Raw genomic sequence first — 20,463 nt, 5'->3', positions numbered from 1 at the left:
GACTCCAGGGCCAGTGCTCTATCCACTGTGCCACCTAGCTGCCCCTAGAGAGCATTTTTAGGTATAAAATAGAAAATTTTGATTACATTAAATTAAAAAGGTTTTGTACAAATAAAACCAATGTAGCCAAGATTAGAAGGAAAACAAAATTGGGAGAAAATTTTTATAGACAATTTCTCAGGTAAAGGTCTCATATCTCAAATATATAAACAACTTTGTCAAATTTATAAGAATACAACTCATTCCCCAATTGATAAGTGGTCAAAGGACATGAACAGGCAGTTTTTGGATGAATATATCAAAACTATATATAGTTACATGAAAAATACTTTAAATCATTACTGATTAGAGAAATTCAAATTACAACTTTGAGATATCATCTTGCACCTATCAGATTGACTAAAATGATAGAAAGGGAAAATGACAAATGTTGGAGGGAATGTGGAAAAATTAGGACACTAATTCACTATTGGTGGAACTGTGTACTGATCCAATCATTTTGGAGAGGAACCTGGAATTATGCCTAAAAAATTATAAAACTGTACATACCCTTTGACACAGTAATAACACTATTAGGTATGTTTCCCAAGGTGATTAGGGAAAAAGGAAAAGAACTTACACGTTCTAAAATATTTATAGCAGTTCTCTTTTTGGTGGCAAAGAACTGAAAATTGAGGGGATGCCTGTCAACTGGGGAATGGCTAAACAAGTTGTGGTTTATCATTATGATGGAATACTACTGTGATATAAGAAATGATGAGCTGGTTGATTTTATAAATACATGGGAGGATTGCAAGAAATAATGAAGAGTGAAATAAGCAGAACCAAGAGAATATTGTATGTAGTAACAGCAATATTGTTCAAAGAAAAACTGACTAAGTTATTCTGAGTATTACAAATATTGAAATCAACTACGAAGGGTCTATGAAGGAAAATGCTATACACCTTCAGGGAAAGAACTGATAAATAGAAGTATGTATAGTATGGTATCTAATGGTACCTTCTCTAGGGCAAGATGGGGAGAGGGGGAGAAAAAACTGCACAGCAGAGAACAAAAGAAAACTTGGAAGCACAGAAAAGCAGGGCAGCTTTGAAAATGATTTTTATGATATTTATTACAAGGTAATAAATAGTTTTTTAAAAATAGTTTTTTTAAAAAAGTAAACAGTGTGAAATGGAAATTTATGGTTTTTATTTTGTGCTGTGTATGTGGAAATGTTCTTTTATTTTTGTCTTATTGTTTAAATTCAAAATGAATAAACAGTTAATAAAATAAAGAAATTATCATGGCCATACCAAAAAAGGTGCTTCACTCAATATCCAGCAAATTTGGAAAATTCATCAGTCAATATCCAGCAAATTTGGAAAATTCATCAGTGACAAATATTTTGGAAAATATCACTTTACATCCCAATCCTAAAGAAGGGCAATACCAAGGAATGTTTTAATTATCAACAATTGCACTCATCTTACATGCCAGCCAGGTCATGCTGAAGATTCTGCAAGCTAGGCTTTAGCAATATGTAAAATGAGAATAACCAGAAGAACTGATTGATTTGTGTGTGTGTGTGTGTGTGTGTGTGTATGTGTATGTGTGTGTGTATGTGTGTGCTTATTTTTCAGAGGCAGAGGAGTTAGAGACCAAATTGCCAACATTCACTGCATTATGGAAAAAGCAAAGGAGTTCTGGCAAAACATCTAATTCCTCATTGACTGCACTAAAGCCTTTGATGGTGTGAATCGCAACCAAATGTGTTAAGTCCTCAAAGAGGTGGAAGTACCAGGTCATCTTTCTTGTTTCCTGAGGAACCTGTATGCTGGCCAAGAAGCAACAGTTTGAACCAAGCATGGAACGACTGATTGGTTTAAAATTGGTATATGACAAAGCTGTATATTGTTACCTTATTTATTTAACTTATATGCAGAATTCATCATGTGAAATGCCAGGCTGGATAACTCACAAGCTGGAATTAAGGTTGATGGCAGAAACAGCAATAATCTCCTGTGTGCAGATGATAACACTCTGATGGCAGAAAGTGAAGAAGAATTAAGAAGTCTCTTGATGACCATGAAAGAGGAGAGTGTAAAAGCTGGCTTGAAGCTTAACATAAAAAAACCCCCCAAAACGACTAAGATCTTGGCAACTAGTCCCATCACTTTCTGGCAAATAATGGAAGAAGAAACGGAAGTAGTATCAGATTTTATATTCTTGGGCTTAGAGATCACTGCAGCCATGAAATTAAAAGATGCTTGCTCTTTGGGAGGAAACCTATGGCAAATCCGGACATTTTACTAAAAAGCAGAAACATCGCTTTGCTGACAAAGGTCCATATAGTCAAAGCTATGTTTTTTTTTCAGTAGTAACATATGGCTATGAGAGTTGAACTATAAGGAAAACTTAGTGGTGCAGAATTGATACTTTTGAATTGTGAAACTGGGGGAAGACTTTTGAGAGGCCCTTGGACAGCAAGGAGACCAAATCATTCAATACTGAAATTAATTCAGACTATTTATTGGAAGGGCAAATACTGAAACTGAAGTTTAAATATTTTGACCACATAATGAGAAGACAGGACTCATTGGAGCAGACCTTGATGTTGGGAAAGATTGGCAAAAGGAAAAGGGAAAACCAGATGATGAGATGGATAGATAATGTCATGGAAGTAATGAACATGATCTTGGAGATCAGTGGAGGATAGAAGGGTCTGGTGAGCTATGGTCCATGGGGTCACAACAACAACAAAGGTTACATATAATGATTACTTTAATTATTTATTATTGTATATGCTGCATGTTAAATGATTAATTTAGCATTATTAGTTTGCTAAATACAATTGAAAAATGGAAGCTGTTATGTTTGATGCTTGTGAGTTGATGCTTATTGACTATGAAAGGCTCTTGATATCAGAAGTAAACCCTGAGCGTAAGGCCGGATGGTCACTTGTGGTCAAATGTAAACTGATAGGGTTGGTCCAAATCAAGACTTTTTGGTGCTATTTATCCTTTTGGTAGTCTGGTAAAATCTCTTAAATCTCCGGTAAGATCTCTTCTCAGAATGATGTTTATAAATAATTTATGGAAATGTTAAATTTCTGCTAGAGGTTAATGAAGAGGAAGATTTATTTTTTTTCCCCATCCAAGTTGAAGGATGTCTATCCATGGACCCCATGTTATAAAGCTCTGGTCTAGACGATCTATCCTTTTCCTTCTAGCTCAAGAGCCATGATCCTATGAACCCACTTGTTTAGGGATGAGTGAAATTGAGGCCTCTAGCGATGAGGTGATTTATCTATCTATCTATCTATCTATCTGTCTATCTATCATCTCTTTATTTTGAGCTGAGGTTATTTGTCCAAGGCTACATAGTCAATTAGTGGCAGAGCCAGGACTCAAACATGGGTCTTTTAACTCCTAATTCAGTATAGGTGTATGTAAACCTGGGCAAGCTACTTAGCTTTTCTCAGCCTCAGTTTCCTCATCTTTCGAATTGTGGTACTGGAAAAGACTTTTGAGAGAGAGCAAGGAGACCAAATCAGTCAATACTGAAATTAATTCAGTCAGTTCTTTGGAAGGGCAAATACCGAAGCTGAAGTTTAAATATTTTGGCCACATAATGAGAAGACAGGACTCATTGGAGAAGACCTTGATGTTGGGAAAGATTGAAGGCAATAATAATATTGGTAATCTTTACCTCACTTGTTTTGGAAAGCAAAATAGATAATAAGGTATTTCCAAACCTCAAAGCACCAAATAAATGTCAAAAGTAATCACTGCTATGGCAGTCTTTAAGTGCTAAGTGTAATTGTAATCTCCATTATCAAGATCTCTTAACTTGCCCTCAGGCAGAGTAATATGGCATTAAGATGGTGGTGGGGGAGGCTAGGATTCAGAACTTGGGCTACAGTCCTGGTTCCTCCACTTACCAACTTTGTGATTTTGGGCAAGGCAAAGGACCTCTTTGAGCCTCAGTTCCTTGTAAAATGAAAACAACAATTTTTATACTATCTATATCATAGGAGAATTGTTAAGAAGGCACTTTATCATAGAATACTATAAATATGTGAGTAATTATTATTGTTGTTTTCAGGTGAAACTCACCTTCTAAAGTTTATTATTATTTATTTTTCGCATTCTTTTTTATTTTTATTATTTTGGCTGGGCAATGGGGTTAAGTGACTTGCCCAGGGCCATACAGCTGGTAAGAGTCAAATGACTGAGGCTGGATTTGGACTCAGGTCCTCCTAACTCTAGTGCTGGTGCTCTATCCACTGGACCACCTAGCTGCCCCCTAGCATTCTTTTTTTTTTTTAAACTTCTGAGTGTCAAATTTTCTCCCTCTCCTGACCCTGTTGAGAAGGCAAGAAATATGATATCAATTATACATGTGAAGTCATGCAAAATATATTTCCATATTACCCATGTTGCAAAAAAGCAAAAAAAATAAAGAAAGTGAAAAAAAATTATACTTCAATTTGCACTCAGAGTTCATCAATTTTCTTCCTGGAGGTAGACAGCATCTTTCATCATGAGTCCTTCAGAATTGTCTTGGATTATTGTATTGATCAGAATAGCTAAATCTCTCATAGTTGATCATCATTACAATAATGTTATTACTTTGTGTAATGGTCTGGTTCTGCTTCCTTCATTCTGCATAATCTAGCAGTTTTTTTCTAGAAATTTTATCAATCCATCCTACTGCTTATCTGACAGGTTCTAGATGACCTCTGTCTCCGACTACACCCTTCGTCCCTCCCCAACCTCTTACTCCTCCTCCTACTTCCCTTTCTGTCTTTCTGTGTCTCTCTGTCTCTTTCTCTCTTTTATTCTCTCTCTTCTCTCTGTTTCTCTTTTCTCCCTTCTTTCTGTCTCTATCTCTGCCTCTGTCTCCCCCCTCTGTCTGTCTCTGTCTTTTTGTCCCTGTCTCTCTGTCTCTTTCTCCCCACTCCTGGTTATGTATAGACCAGACATCCCAATTTCAGATGTCTTAGCCAAACAATAATAGTGGTATAGATGGAAATAAATAGTTTACGTTGAGAACTGGCTGCCCTGGGCTGTTCTGCTTTTGAATCATTTACATATAATTGTATTTTGTAAAGAGTTGGTAGAAATGGTAATTTTTTGTCTCCTACTTCTACGGCTGGTCTCACTTTGTTTCTGATGACAATCCCTGAAGTTTTCCAAGGCCAATCACTTGGATCCTGACCTAAAGAGCCTTAGCTCTTAGTTCTTAGTTCTAAAAACTGAACAATGTGACCTTTTGTTCATTGTAAGTATTGCTGAGTTGAAGAAGATTCAATTGGTTTAAATTTAAGATCACTGTGTAACAGATACATTCAGAGATGAAGAGATTACCATGTTTAAGAAAGGCTTTTCAGTGTGTTTCATTTGTATTTGTTCAAAATGTTCCATCTTCATGATGAATCAGGGAACATTTTGCCTAATCTGATATTACAAAATTTTGAGGTAAGACATGGAAGGAAGAAAATGTACTTTAGGAGTTAGGCCAACTTTAATCAGGACACAGTAGTGAGAAACGTATACAAATACTTGAAAAGTAAGACTATTCTTATACTTTTTTTTAAAACTATCTTAACATAAGAGTGTGAATGGTGGTAGGGTGTCTGCTCAATTTGAAAAAATTTCCCAAACAATCTGATGAGATTCTAGGGAAGGAAAGGAAGTTTTGGAAATTTCTTGGAAGGAAAGTTATGAAAAGCAGAAAACAAGACTCAGTGACTGCCTGAGTCAGTAATTCCTTGTGACTTATAAAAGCAATCTAATTCGCTCTCTGGAGCTTTCAATTCCTCAGGAGTATTTTCCTCCCTTTTTCCTTGTATCTACCTCCAAAATGCAACAGGTAGTGGAGGGATTTCTCTCCAGTTACTCACCTCTCCCACCCCCACCCTTACCCATAAGTAGTAATGGTAACTTGTAGCAAAAGTACTTAGCTATAGGAAGTGTCCTTCTATGAAGCCTGAGAGGGGAATTTAAGGACATTCTTTCAGAACCACAAAGTTGTGTGTAGAGGAGAGAGGATCTTGAATTCCCTAGGCAGCATAATCCTAGAATTTAGCCTTGTGAAAGACAAGGAAAGCAGGAGTAGCAATCCTGATCTCAGACAAAGCAGAAACAAAAATAGATCTTATCAAAAGAGATAAGGAAGGAAACTACATCCTGCTAAAAAGCACCATAGACAATGAAGTAATATTACTAAATATATATGCACCAAATGGTATAGCACCCAGATTCTTAGAGGAGAAGCTCAGGGATTTACAGGAAGAAATAGCAAAAACAAAAAAAAAGCAAAACTATCCTAGTGGGGGACCTCCAACCTCCTTATTAAGAATTTATAGAATACTTTCATTTTATTGGTCTTAGAGATAACAGAGCCGTTTTCCATTGGTATCAGATCCCTCCTCTTCCTGTGCTGCTCACTGCCACTGTGGGCATGGAAACCATATGCTAAGCCTGTCCCTGCTAGCAGCTATTGTTTTCTGTTATGAGAAATGATAAAGTTTGTTAAAGCTGTCTCTGTGTGGGACGATACTTTTCATTAAAATTCCCCTGTGCTTCATTCTTCAAGGAGAGGGACTTCACCACATCTTGAGGCAGTCAATAAATATTCATTAAGCACCTACTGTGTGCCAGCCACATACACCAATCCATTAAACTTTTGGGCAGGACTGGCACTTCTATGTGCTCTTTGTTAGCCACATTATTAGATAAAACAATGACCATCTAATTTGATCTGACTAGAAGTTGACCAGAAAAATTCAAAATTCTCAAGATGATTATTTAAAATATGGATTTGCTTCCAATATTGTTAATGATGAACCTTAGTGTAAGTATATATTGTGCCATGACCTATTAGCAAATGATAGTATGAAACCACTACAACTGTCAAGATAGTTAAAAACTGATGTTTTTGTTGCCAAAAACTGTGCGTCACCTACAAAAACACTCATACTTGAAAAACTTAGAAACAGAATTTTCTAACCTTTCAAAAAATCTCCCAAACAAAGAGTTTCAGTGGGTTTTGAATTCATTTTTTAAAAGCATATAAAAATTAAAGACTTTCTAATTAGTTTGCAAGAACAATTAATTAATACAAATAGCAATAACAATAATAATGATAATAATAACAAAAGCTAGCACTTAGCACTTTAAGATCTGCAAACCACTTCACAGACATCATTTCATTTGATTCTCACAATAACATTGGGGTAAAGGTGCCATTATTATCCCCATTTTACAGATTAGGAAACCAAGTCAGACAGAAGTTAAGTGTCTTGCCCAGGGTCACCAGCCAGTAAGTGTCTGAGGCTAGATTTGAACTCAGATATTCCTGATTTCAGGCTTAGGGCTTTATCCACTGTACCACTACAAAAAACTTTGCCTAACTGTTGGATGGGATTGAAAATGAGTATCATGATTTAGTAAGTGCAACCAAAAATGCTTCTTTTTGAATCTAAAGGTCTTTGTGAGGTATTTCTTCAGCAGTGACAGACAACCATAAAAGTTAAGTATCAAAGTGAATTAAGCTTACAAGCAGACTTTTGAGTTTCTGTATCACAAAGTGTTAAACCAAGATTTTCAAAAATAATGATGGATATTTAATAACATTGATCTTATAAAAATATTGATAGCATTTTAGTAATAATGAAAGGTTTTTGGTACCATTAATAAAATAATTATTTTAGAATATTACTAATTTCACCTTTAAAATATTTTATTTTTATGTTTGTTTTCATGTACATAATACATTGATGTAGTAGTGTGTACATAGGCCTAGGAGATAAGAACTAAACCTGTGATTTCACTGATATAGGAAACTCCCAGATAAGAGACTTCCATAACAAATGCAGGTCAATACTTTCTCTGTTATTTATGGTCTCCCCCTCCCAGAGTGATATTTTTGTGATGGTGAATCAGACCATCTTTTGTCTTAATTCTTACGTAGTCCTTAGTCATTGAATGGGTGCTGCCTCAGACAAACTGAGGCCTGGGAAAGACCTTAATTTAGAAAGGCCAAGGTCATCCACTGCATCAGGGGTCATCAGGCCATTGCCCCATTGCCGATTGTCTTGACCTATGTCTTGCCACTGGACTTTGATGACTCTGGAGGAAAGAGTGAGGGCTGATGATTTGCAGAGCCCAGCCTCATTTAAATCTAATTCATGAACGAGTCAAGATATCACCCTCCTGATGTAAATGGTCCTCTTTGAGAAAGAAGGAGAAACAACAATAATAACTTCTGGCATTAGGAGTTGACTAGAGCGCTACATTTTTAACCTGCTTGCCATGAGTATATATGTCAGTATATGTGTATCACGTATAGGCTCTGGGATCTCTCTTCCAACATACATTCATATTGGTGAGTCAGATCTTCAGAGCTCAATGGTGACAGCTCTTCTCAGAATTATGGTGAAACCTGAGGGGTTGCAGGGACTCACCAAGCCCCCATCTCATGTATTCTCCCCAAATATTATCATCATTTGACATCTCCTTAACATTAATTTACTAGTAATCAATGCCCCAATATCAAATTATATGTTGAAATCTTCTTGATGCCCAAGGAGCAATTAATAACAATAAGATTTTAAACAGGGATATTTACTGAAAAGATGCCTGAAACCTCACAAGATATCTTGGGATTTACAGGCTAGATTTTTTTTCTCTTCCCTACTTATTTATTCTATCATTAAAAAAAACTGGGACAATTAACTCATTTTTCCCATGTAGTTAAATTTATGATTTCTTGAAATACAGCATTGGAAAACCAGGCTTTGATAAAACCCACTGGGATTCAAATGGAGCTACTTGACCAGGCCTTAAACTACTCCTACTTATTTCTGTGCCTGGAAGACTGTAACATTTATTCCTTCTCATTCTAATGCAACCAAAGGAGAGTTCCCTCTCATTATATCTTTTGTGTGCACATTCAGTTTTGTCTCAACAGCCAATTAATAGACTTTTTCATTACCATTCAGTAAATTGAAAAGAAACAGGTATCAAATATTTGTGTCTTCTCTGAATAGTGGGCAGGGCCCCTAAATTATGAAACATCACACACTTCCAGAAACTGGCCTACTCCACTTGGATTGCCAGCAAGCAGAATGAATGGCACATGCTTTAAGGGTTGGTCTCCTATTTGCTAGTTTCCTCATTATATGTGTCAAAAGAAGGAATTAGACCCTTGTCTTCTGTCTTCAAAGCCAGTTCTTTATTTACTAGGCCATGCTGTTTCTCAAGAGGTAGATAAATAACCATATATTAGGAGCACATATATAAGATTTATGCGGATAGGAATATACAATCAAAAAAATTTAGAAACCTATTGGACACCTCATACTGAATGTCCCGTAGACATCTTAAATGCAACATGTCCAAAACTGAATTCATTGCACCTCCCCCCCAAGCCTTTTCATTTCCCCAACTTTTCTATTTCAAGGGCACCACCATCTTCCCAGGTTCACAACCTAGGTGCCATCCTTGACTCTTCATTGTCTCTAACTAACCCCCCACCCCTACCCCATCCAATCCGTTAGCATGTCCTATCAACTATAACTTTGTAATATCTCTTGTCAATGCTGCGTTCTCTTTTCTGACAGTTGCATCACCACCCTGGTACAGGTCTCAACACCTCACATGTGAAACATTGAAACAGGTTTCTAGATGGTCTCCCTGCCTCAGTTCTCTCCTTACTACAATACATCCTTCACTTACCTGTCAAAGTGATCTCCCTAAAGCTGACTAAGTCGCGTCCCTAGTCGGTAAACTCCAGTGGCTTCCTATTACCTCCAGGATCAAATATAAAAGCTTCTGTTTGGTGTTTAAAGACCTTCATAACCTGGCCTCCTCCTACCTTTCCAGTCCTTACTCCTCCTCCTCTCCCTACCTTCCCCTATTCTGTCATCCAGTGGTAATGGCCTCTCTGTTGTTCTTTGCACAAGACACTCCATCTTCCATCTCTAGGCATTTTCTCTGGCTGTCAACCATGAATGAAGTTTTCTCCTTTCTCATCATATTATCTCCCCTGTTAGACTGCGAACTCCTTGAGTGCAGGGATTTAAAATTTTTTTTTCTGTATTCCTAGCACTTAGCATAGAGCCTGATAGATGACAGGTGCTTAAATGTTTATTGACTGCTGAGACCACTGCCCCTGGGCTTTAACATTCCATGAATATCAGCATTCAGGCTGTCCATATGTTATTCCTTTCCCATGATACATGAACAGTCCACTTCTAGTTCAGATAATACATTTCCTGGATGATATCTTTCTCTCTACTTCTTCTATACAAGTCATCATTGACAATGTATGGCAACTTCTTAGTGCCCACCATGGATCTTTCCATTACCTTTTGCATTGCCTGAAATTTTGATTTTTTGGAAAGTCTAGTCTCATATGAATCAAAATTATATAACAGCACTAGGAGAATATTGATGTTAAACAGATTGATTCTTTTTTTTTTTTATCAAAGAACAGTTTGAGATCGTTGAATGGACTATGTATTTTCTGAATACAAATCAACTTTTCTTCTTACTATTCAGTCCTGGACTGAGTTCATTATCTGTCCATAATGCCTTCCAAGATATAGGTACTGATGGGCTAACTCAAAGGACTGCTTGTCCAATAGCTTGCCATAGCCTAGGTAATAAGCATTTTTAGTGTAGAGAGCAAGGATTGATCAACGGATCTGCTGATCAACTTGATAAGACTCTACCCTCCAAATCTGATGAGATTACAGATCAGAGTGCATTGTCTGAAAGCATTTGAAGGGGCAACTTCCCAAGTATAAACACTGGCACCTTATTGAGAAGATCCAGTGTACTTCTCCGATTGGTTCTCAGATGCCCCTAAGATGATTGTTGGTGACAGTCAGGAGGAATAGACTTTTTTCAGAAGAGTTGCCTTTATGGTCTAAATAAAGCAAATTGGTAGGCATGTTTGTACTCTCAGACCCTCTGAAAGCCTTCAGAACTCTCTCCTGAAGAAAGTCGTCTCTGTAGGACTTTCTACTTTTTCCTCTGTGCCTTCTTCCAGGGTGCAGTAAATGGGGTGAAAGGGATTTCTCACTAATTGTCTGCCCGGCAGACACAGTTAATAATAAAGGCAGTTGTGTGTGTGTGTGTGTGTGTGTGTGTGTGTGTTCCTGCTCAGCTTGAGAGGGTACTTCATGGACTATGCTTATACACCTCAAGTTCTTGTATAAAGATAGGAATTACGTTGAATTCCTGTCTCAGAATCTAACCTTCTGTTAAGAAAAGGGAGATTTCCTACATAGCACCATCTGTAAAAGAGATTTCTTTAATGGCATACTTTGAATGTAGCCCCTACAACTAAAGCCATCCCATGTGGGCCCAGGAGATCTGGACCTTGCATCCCAGCCTGATGTTGCTGTGAAATGTCAATAAGAAGAGAATTTCTTGTCAGCAGCCTCCAAAACTTGGTTAACTTCTGGGCAGAGTCTCATGGGCTATTTTAACGCCTTGTGTGTTTCTATGTATGTTAATGGGCTCCGGTGAACCTTTCGCACGTCATGCAGTTTCTGTGGAGTAAGATAAAGGCTCTCCCACACCCAGTATGCATTTAATACCTTGAGTGCTTGTGTAGGAGTTGGAGATCCTTTTACCCACATTTGGGGAAACCTAGACGTGAGCTATACCATCAATAAATTTAGAGATTTTCCTGGAGTACTCCAGATGGGAGGCAATGAACCAAAAGGAGAAAATGATTCTTCGGGGTTAGCCTCCAGAATTGTAACCTGTGTGAACTCAGAGTTCTCTTGGGTCACGGGCCACATGACAATAACTATTGACTATACTAATTAAGAATTATATCAGAATTAATGATTTAATTATATTAGACTATATTAATAACAACAACAACAACAACAACAATAGTGCTTTAAGGTTCATAAAGGTTTACAAAAATCTGTGAGGTAGAGGATGTGAATATTATCCTCATTTTATGGAAGAGGAGACTGAGGCTCAGAAGAGGTTAAGTGACATTCCCAGGATCACACTACAGTCTGGGGTGAAATACATGTCTTTTAAAAAAATCTTTTTTTTTAATCTTTTTTTAAAAATTGAATTTTATTTTATTTTATATTCAAATAAAGCTCAGCCTTTCTCTCTTTCCTACTCCTTTCCCTCCCTCATCAGGCGAAAAAGCAAAAAACAAAACAAAACAAAAAAACCAAAATCCCTGTTACAAGCATGTATCATCAAACAAAACAAAATTTCTCATTTGCTATGTCTAAAAAATATGTCTCAATCTGTATTCTGGGTTCATCATTTCTCTGTCTAGAGGTGAGTAGTATGTTTTCTCGTGAGTCTACAGCAATTGGGATTGGTCATTGTGTTGATCAGAGCTCCTAAGTTTTCTTACATTTTTAAAATATATTTTATTTTAATCAGCCAAGATCTTCCTTTACATCTTCCCTTACCTCCCAACACTTTCCATTACTCCCATTGAAAACACAAATACACACAAATAAAACTCATTACACACATGCATAGTCAATAAAAACAAATTTCCGCATTGGTCATGTTCTAAAAGTATTTGTCTCATTCTGCACTCTGAGTTTTCTACTTCTCTTTTGGAAGGTTAGTAACATGTTTCATTAAAATCTTCTGAAATCCTTGGTTGTTTACTACTGTAATAAGAATTCATTGCAATAGTATTTCATCATATTTTTATACTCTAACTTATTCCTCCATTCCCCAATTTATGGGCATCCCCTCAGATTATTTTTGTACATCCTTAGAATTTGTTTTGCTTCAGACTAATCTCTCCCTTAATCTGCCCTCACTTCAATTCTCCCTTCCCCTTTCTCTCCTTTCCTTTCTATTTCACTGTTGAGTGAAATATATTTCTGTTCTCAACTCTGTGTGTGTGTGTGTGTGTGTGTGTGTATGTGTGTGTGTGTGTTTGTATTCTTCCTTCCGTTGACCAATTCAGATGAGAGTGAGGTTCAAGTGTCAGGTGTTGCTCACCACTCCCTCCTCCCTACCCTTTATGTCTAAATAATCTATCCATTTTTGCCTTATCTTGGTATACAGTGTGAAATGTTGGTCTGTGCCCAGTTTCTTCTAAACTGTTTTCCAGTTTTGTAGGTTCCCCACCCCTGACCTAACCGATTCTACTGATCCACTACTCCTTTTCTTAGCCAGTACCAGATTGTTTTGATAATTACTGCTTGTAATATAGTTTACAAATCTGAAGCTGTTAGGCTGCTTTCTGTAACATTTTTTTTTCATTGATTCCCTTGATATTCTTGACCTTTTGTTCTTCCAGATGAATTTTATTACTTTTTTCTAGCTCTATAAGATAAACCTTTGGTAGTTTGATATAGCACTGAGTAAGTAAAGTAATTTAACTAGAATTGTCATTTTTAATATACTGGCTTGGCCTTTGTATGAACAATTAATATTTCTCCAATTATTTAGATTTGTCTTTAATTGTGAGAAAAGTGTTTTGCAATTGTGTTCATATAATCTCTTGGGTTTGTCTTGGCAGGTAGACTCTGAGGTATTTTATGTTGTCTGCAGTGATTTTAAATGAAATTTCTCTTTCTATCTCTTCCTTTTGAGTTTTGTTGGTAGTATTTATGTGAGTTTGTTTTATTTTTATTTATTTATTTTATATGAGGCAATTGAGGTTAAATGACTTGCCCAGAGTCACACAGCTAGTGGGTGTTAGGTGTCTGAGGCTGGATTTGAACTCAGGTTCTCTTGACTCCAGGGCCAGTGCTCTATCCACTGTGTCACCTCGCTGCCTCCTTGAGTTTTTTTTTATATCCTGCAACTTTGCAGGAGTTAATTGTTTCAACTAGCTTTTTAGTTGATTCTCCAAGTATACCGTCTTCAAAAATTCATGTCATTCATATCATCTGCAAAAGTTGATAATTTTGTTTCCCCATTGCCTATTTTTATTCCTTCAATTTCTTTTTTTTTTGGTCTTATTGCTATAGTCAGCATTTCTAATACAATATTGAATACTAGTGTTGATAATAGACATCTTTGCTTCACTCCTGATCTTATTGGGAAGGCTTCAAGTTTATCCCCATTACAGATAATGCTTGCTCTTGTTTTAGATAGATACTATTTATCATTTTTTAAAAAAGGCTCCATCAGGGCAGCCAGGTGGCTCAGTGGATAGAGCACTGACCCTGGTGTCAAGAGGATCTGAGTTCAAATCCAGCCTCAGACATATAACACTCACTAGCTGTGTGACTCTGGGCAAATCACTTATCCCCAATTGCCTCATCTTTAAAAAAAAAAAAGGCTCCATTGATTTCTATGCTTTCTGGTGTTTTTATTTCTTTTTTTTTATTTCTTTTTTCTTTCTGTTTTTTTTTAAAAGGAATGGGTGTTGTATTTTGGCATAGACTTTTTCTGCATTTGTTGAGATAATCATATGATTTTTGTTGTTTTATGTTCTTAATATGGTCAATTATGCTTATAGTTTTCCCAGTAAAATCCCTCTTTTGTCATGGTGTATGATCTTTGTGATACATAATCTCCTTGCTTGTAATTAATTTAAAATTTTTGCATCAATATTCATTAAGGAAATTGGTCTATACTTTTCTTTCTCTGTTTTTGCTCTCCCTGTTTTAGGTATTTGTGTTGTATTTATATCATATTTGTGTCATAAAAGGAATTTGGTAGGACTCCTTTGTCTATTTCTTCAAATAGTTTGTATAGTATTGGGATGAATCGTTCCTTAAATGTTTGGTAGAATTTACTTGTGAATCCATCTGGTCCAGGGGATTTTCTCTTAGGGAGCTCATGGAAGGCTTGCTCAATTTTTTTTAAAGATGAGATTATTTAAGTATTCTATTTCCTCCTCTGTTAATCTGGACAGTTTATATTTTTGTAAATATTTATCCATTTCACTTAGATTGTAGGTTTTACTGGCATATAATTGGGCAAAACAACTCCTAGTTGCTTTAATTTCATCTTTTTTTTTCTGTGATAATTTTATTGGTGTTTGACATCTGGCTGTAAGACATCAATTTTAATATAAGTTCATTTACCAACAGGCATGAGGCAGTACAGGTTTTCAGTCATGCCACTTTTAAAATGTATTCTAAGAATTTACTTCAGGAGTTTCAGGGCACTATTAAAAGAGGCCAAATTTTCACATGATTTCATCTATTTTTGAATATCAGTTGGAACAGAATTAGGGCCACCCAATTGCTGAAGTACACCCTAAGCTACAATGTCTGCTACAGTGAGTTCATTTCCCACCAGCCAGGGACCTCTGCCAAGAGCAGAGCTAATACAGCGCAAGACAGCTGCTTTTTCTTTACTGCTTCCTTCTTTCAACTGAAAAAAAAAGTCGTATCTATCCAATGATCTGTAAGTGTTAGACTGACAGCATCATGTGTCTGGCCAAGCAGTGAGAACAAAGATCGAGCAATGGTTCCTTCACCTTCGATAGGACACATTGTTTGAATACTGAACTTCATCTGGGGCTTTGGCACATCCTTCCAAATTAAAGTAAAGCCCAATTGATACTCATGACGTGACTGTTTCTTAGATTGTTCTCCAAAACACTTCAAAAGATTTTCAGGAACATTCTTTACAGATGAATGCACATGAACAGTTGATAATGTCTTGCAGTGTTCACAAAGAAAGCTGCGTAGCACAAACAGGCAAAGTGGAGGCAGAGTTGGGTTCGCATTGATCACAATATCTTTCAATGCTCCGTAATCGTTCCCAAGCATTGAATCTAAGTCTACTGCACTGGTAGTTTTTAAAGTAGTGTATTCATTAGTTTGGATCATGTTTGTCACATCAAAGTTTGCATCTGGCGTTTGTACCATCTTGGAGAGCCCATCAACAGCAACTTTCAGTTCATACAAACGTTTTAAGATCTCTTCCTGGAAGGACTCAAGAGCCTGAAGAGACGGGTCAGCCTCTTTCTGCACGTGCCCCGCTGGGCCCTCGGTGAAGGCTGAGCTTCGGTTGTTGGCATGTATATTGGGGACTCGATACGTGCATGTGGGGAGCTCTACACACAGTTATCCGCTCACCCCGTGATACGGCTTTGCCTGGTACATGGGTGTCGGGGAAGGGATGTGAGGCGAGGAGAGAGCAAAAACACCACGGTGCTTAGAGAGAGAGACGAACAAATGGCCTAATTTCATCTTTATTGATGGTACATTTTTGATGCTAGTAATTTGTTTTCTTTCTTTTTAAAAATCAAATTAACTAATATATTATCTATTATACTGATTTTTAAAAATAAAACTAGCTTTTAGTTTTATTTATTAGTTCAATTTTTTAACTTAGAATTTTATTAATCTTTCCTTTGATTTTCAGGATTTCCATTTTGGAATGGGGATTTTTAATTTGGGATTTTTAAGATTTTTTTTCCAGTTTTTTTTTTTAGTTGCATGTCTAATTCATTGACCTATTTTTCCCTCTTTTATTGATGTATGCATTTAGAGATATAAAATTTCCATTAATTACTGCTTCAGCTGCATCCTACAAATTTTGATATATTGTCTCATTGTTATTCTCTTTAATGAAATTGTTGATTGTTTCTATGATTTGTTCATTGACCCACTCATTCTCTAGGATTAGATTATTGGTTTCCAACTAGCTTTTTATTTATACAGCCCTTTATTAAATGTAATTTTTTTCTTTGTTTGAGAAAGATGAATTTAATATTTCTGCTTTTTTTTGCATTTGGTTGTAAGGTTTTAATGTTTTAATACAAAGTCAATTTTTGTAAAAGTGTCTGTATAGCTGAGACAAAGGTATTTTTATTTCCATTCAGTTTTCTTCAGAGAGTTTATTGTATCTAACTTTTCTAAGATTCCATTCATCTCCTTGACTTCTTTCTTATTTGTTTTATAGTTAGATTTATCTATCTCTGAAAGGGGAAAGTTGAGATCTCCCACTGGTATTGTTTTACTGTCTATATCTTCCTGTAAATCATTTAACTTTTCTTTTAAGAATTTGAATGCTCTGCCATTTGGTGCACATATGTTTAGTATTGATATTACTAGATTGTTTTTGAAGTCTACCCCTTTTAGCATTTGGGATTTCTTTCAAGAGGTGAGTTCTTTCTATTTCTACTTTGCCCTCTGGTTCTAAGAGATATGGGCAGTTTTCTTTCAATATTTTTTGAAATATGATGTCTAAGTTCTCTCTCTCTCTCTCTCTTTTTCTCTCTCTCGGTCCTGGTGTTTAGATAGTCCACTGATTCTTAAATTTTTTCTCCTTGATCTGTTTTCCAGGTGTTACAAAGAAATAGCATTAGTTACTCCATTTTGTCTTTATCCACCATTTTATGAAGTTGTTTCAACTTCTTGGAAGTCACCTGATTTTGGAGAAGTCACAAGATTACACCCTCTCCCAACTGTCACCTGACTAAAGGAATGTCACAAAACTACCCCTCTCCCTCTCACCTCAGTGTTTCCCAATTCTCTCCACCAATAAGAAACTAGGTATCCCTCTAATTCTGTAATCCTGTTTTTCATTACTTCCAAACTGTACATTAACTGTATAGAAACTAATGGTTAGTGTCCTTGGCAACTGAGAGCTTTGGGCCTGATTTGTTTCTGCAACTGCATGCAGAATGTATAAGTTATTGTCTGGATGTAACTACTCAATTTCTTTTTCCACTATAACACTCTCCATGTGGTACTGGACCTTCACTGAAGGAACACCTTCAGGTGCTCTGCTAAGATTTCTACCAATGGACTTCCTCAGGAATAGCCACCTTTCCCCAAACCTCCATATCCTCCTGAACCACATCCAGATGGTTATCTTTCCTTAGAGGAGAGTGTTCTCAATGGACATCTCCTTAGGAAAGCTCTTATTGTCCTGAGAACAGGGGAAACTTCCCTTTCAGAAGAGGATGAGTAAGAATAGAGCTCTCAAATTATGCAGAGATTGGTCTAAGATATATAAGAATCTTGATAGGGCCAAAATTTGCTCTGAAGAAGTGATTTTCAGTCTCTTATTGAAGAGATTTTTATTCAAATTAAAGACTTTAAGATTGCTTTTAGAAAATTGTGTGCACTGACTTTTTGATTCTATGTGTCTATCTTATCACGTTGTCTTTGTTTGGTATCTTGGTAAATCAAACTAATTTCTTTCTGTGGCCTTCCTATGGAAAAAAGAGCATAAAAAATGAAAACTTTTCTGAAGAACTTTCAATGTCTTCAGCAAGATGGTCTCTCTGCATTTCTAACTCTGGTCAAATTGGGGAGGCGGACAAGAGACAGGTAAGAAGGAAGGGAATCTTTATTTCCAGTCTGAAGAAATTTATTGCATTGTAAACTAATCAGGGTTTTTGGAAAGGAGGTTTGATCCCATTGAGATAAGAAGGATTTGAGAAACTTCTAGAGAAATGCCTGTTAGCAATTTCAAACAGACAGCATTCTATTGGGTTATAATGTTTACCAAATGGAAATTCTTAGAAGTAAATTTGCAACATGAAATTATTTTGGTGAACATGCTACCACTGTCCTTGAAGGGCATGTCCCAACCCTTAGGGCCTCCTGAGAACTGAAGCAGGGGGACAGGAATGCAAGGCTGAGGGTTTCTGGAGTGTAAAACTGTGAACAGTGGAAGTTTTGTCATTGCTAGACTAAAACATCATTGAGTTACTATACTAGGATGCAAGTAGGAAAGATCTTACTGTTTTAAATCTGAATTTGTAGACAATTCCATATTCTAAGCAACTAGGTAAATGAATTCTTGAGCTTTCTATCCATGCATTAATAGTTATTTCATATATAATTTGGATCCTTGAAATATCTCATTCTTAGAGGATGATATGGGAATATATCCTCAAAAAGGGGGAATAAGACAAAGATGTGAAAGTTTTCTAACAAAATGGGGTAGCGAACTCTGAGGAAGCAACAGGATTAGACTGTATTCTCTAAGAACTAAGAACATTGGTTTCCAAATGTTTCTAATAGGATATATGGGCCTTGAGTATGTTTTAGTAACAAGTTTTCAAATTGGATTAAGGATTTTACATATAAAATTGCATTGATAATTGTGAAGAAAGTGAAGTTATTTTCCTATTTTGAAGTATTTGTCTGATAATTTTAAGAGATAGAAGAGCTCATTTTCCAAGTCAGGCCCTCATGGATTCTTTTTAAAATTCTTCCTTCAGCCTGTTGGTAGCATTGTCCATATCAGATACTGGTTTTAAGTAAAGTTAGAAAGAGCAAGTGGTATGTAAAAACTAAAATTCTCTAAAGTTTCAAGTGAATTATGGATTCCTAATTTGATGCTTTTTTCTTTTTTATATAGCTCTGTTGTTAATAAGATCAGAACCATAAAGCTTGAGTTGGTTTTTGCCACATGAACTAGTTATTGGAACAGCAAATTTAAGAGGTTGTACTAAATTATATTGAGTCTTGTTAATGGAAGATTTTTAGCAGAATCACCTTGAAATCTCTGCAAGTCCCTTGGAACCAGAGAAGCAGATTTACTAGGAGTAGCCTTCCTTCAGAACTGACCTGAGAATGTGACATATTCCAAAATGTCCAAGGGAAGATATTTCCAGGGACCAGACAACTACCTGAAATATCTGGGACTCAAGATGAAATGTACTGATTAAATGAACATTATGAGAGGAATAATTATTACTCATCAATTACTAATATGAGAGGATGCAGGTTTTTTTCCCTTTCTATTTCCTCATTTAGTTACTAGTTCAAGGCAGCCTCGGAAGGACAGGGTTGATGATGAGATTGGGTTCAATCTTGGGTGGGATCCTACCCAACTGGGAAGGCTGAGTTTTGAATAAAGGGTAAAGACCATCTTATCTAGGTAGAATTCTTACTGTAACCCACCATTGTTCTACTTAGGGAAGACTGGGTGGAGAATAGATCCTTTTGTCTAGATTGCCAGAAGTGGGGGTAGTCTGGGTAGAGATGAATCATTTTGTCCAAGAGTGACATAATAAAAGTCATGTCTCCCAACCTCTCATTAGGAGAAACCAATCTCTCATTATAATATACATTCTCTCATTAATTGTTAACCAACCAGAGTTGATTTCCTCTTGGCAAGAACACTCACTCTTCCAAGGTTATTTAAATATTCGGTGACCCCCCAAGCTTGGTCTTTGGCTTCTGGAAGGATCATTGGCCTCATTTTATTAGTTAGTTGCTAACCATAATAAATAAATAAATTATTAATTAGCCAGAAATTATGTGTCTTGCACTTTTCATTCATCACAATTGGGAGTGGGTTACAAGGACATGATGTTACTTGTTATGTATCTCTTCAGCTTTTTGTTTCATGGTGTTTATATTTGCTGAGTTTTCTTGGTTACCTTGGTGACATATAAATCTCCCCTCTCAAATTAGTCCATAGTGAGTGCCTGACTTAGTTTACCTGTTCTTGTTGTTTAGTCATTTCAGTTGTGTTCATCTCCTCATGACCCCATTTTGGGATTTTCTTGGCAAAGATACTGGAGTGGTT

The 20,463-nt window shown here is 36.4% G+C and overlaps 2 pseudogenes; both read right to left on the bottom strand.

Moving 5' to 3' along the window:
• LOC114037962 overlaps positions 1-15,075 on the bottom strand; it is a 19,605-nt pseudogene extending 4,530 nt beyond the window's left edge.
• Positions 15,076-15,102: 27 nt separating this feature from the next.
• On the bottom strand, positions 15,103-16,070 carry LOC114038039 (annotated as a pseudogene).
• Between the last annotated feature and the right edge of the window lie 4,393 nt (positions 16,071-20,463).

The sequence above is a fragment of the Vombatus ursinus genome, unplaced genomic scaffold, assembly GCF_900497805.2.
Source record: "Vombatus ursinus unplaced genomic scaffold, bare-nosed wombat genome assembly UNPS02010769.1, whole genome shotgun sequence".
Classification (NCBI taxonomy): domain Eukaryota; kingdom Metazoa; phylum Chordata; class Mammalia; order Diprotodontia; family Vombatidae; genus Vombatus; species Vombatus ursinus.
Note: the sequence above shows the minus strand (reverse complement) of the source record. Positions and strands in the feature narration are given on the sequence as shown.